This window comes from Chaetura pelagica, unplaced genomic scaffold, assembly GCF_000747805.2.
Source record: "Chaetura pelagica isolate M959 unplaced genomic scaffold, ChaPel_1.0 scaffold79, whole genome shotgun sequence".
Classification (NCBI taxonomy): Eukaryota; Metazoa; Chordata; class Aves; order Apodiformes; family Apodidae; genus Chaetura; species Chaetura pelagica.
This window is the reverse complement of record NW_009969339.1, coordinates 6,337,327-6,338,371: the sequence shown is the minus strand read 5'-3', so window position 1 is coordinate 6,338,371 and position 1,045 is coordinate 6,337,327. Positions and strand designations below refer to the sequence as shown.

General features: G+C 45.1%; 1 protein-coding gene across 1 annotated transcript in view; it reads left to right on the top strand.

The window, feature by feature from the left end:
* Positions 1-1,045, top strand: part of DENND2A (DENN/MADD domain containing 2A) — a 37,539-nt gene that overhangs the window by 6,036 nt on the left and 30,458 nt on the right. The gene's annotated exons all lie outside the window — the stretch shown is intronic.

Below are 1,045 nucleotides of genomic sequence, written 5' to 3'. Positions count from 1 at the left end.
CAGGGCACCAGTGAGATCGTACAGCCATTACTGGTCCCTGCTCCAGAGGCCTGCAGCATCAATGACCTCCAGTCTTTGCTCTCAGCCAAGTATTACATGACAGTAAGAGAAAGGCAGTCGCTTCAAGTCCCGTCTGTCCACTGAGATGTCAAGAAGTTATGGCAGTGAAGAGAGAAATCTTATAAAAAATAGCTTGTCTGTGCAGACACTTGGGCTAAACCTTTGACATTGGTTTCTCTTAGATGCTTAGATGGAAATGTCACAACCTGCGTTTTCAGAGTTGTGTGTTCTTTTTGAACACACCTGTGTTTGCAGTTCCCTGTACTACTGAACAGTGTGATCAAAGAAGGTCATTGTACCTAATTTTTTGGTGTTTAAAAAGCCAGATTCTTTGTGTGCCTCGTCTCCAGAATCACTGGACAGAAAGGGACACCTCTGTGTGACCATTCAAGCCTTGTGTTTTTGAGGTGATCCTAAGTAAGACTAAGCTGAACATTACTTTAGAGGTGTCCCTTGCCCCCCTCCATGGAGAGAGTATCCTGACTGTGGATGGCCTGGATTAGGTGAGGTGAATCCTTCCCTTTTTCTAAAGTGGGCCATGTGATATTGAGGCAGATGTGTTTGAAAACTTATGCTGTGTGGCAGACAGCCATGTTCACAGGGTAGTTTAAGTCTTTTTGCAGAGTCAGCCTGAGAGCAGTGTGTCCCTTCAGCCCCAGTTAAATGGTGACCATAGGTCCCTCTAAACATGGATTTGAACAGAGGATAAAGAACCCTTATGGTAGCCTTCAGCTCACAGCTTCATTTGGAGGCGATTCTAAACAGAAGACTGGAAATAAGGAAATATAATTATGGACAGATGTGCATGAGAACCTCACAGATCCTCTGAAGACGGAGAAATGAACTTGAGGACTCGCTGCATCTTTTCCATCTGTAGTATCTGTGATACGTTCCTATGGCTGCATATGTCAGTGTCAGGGTTTGGACACTATCCAGCGAGCAGCTGGACTTCTAGGACTATGGAGAGAATGAGGCAATTGCAGGA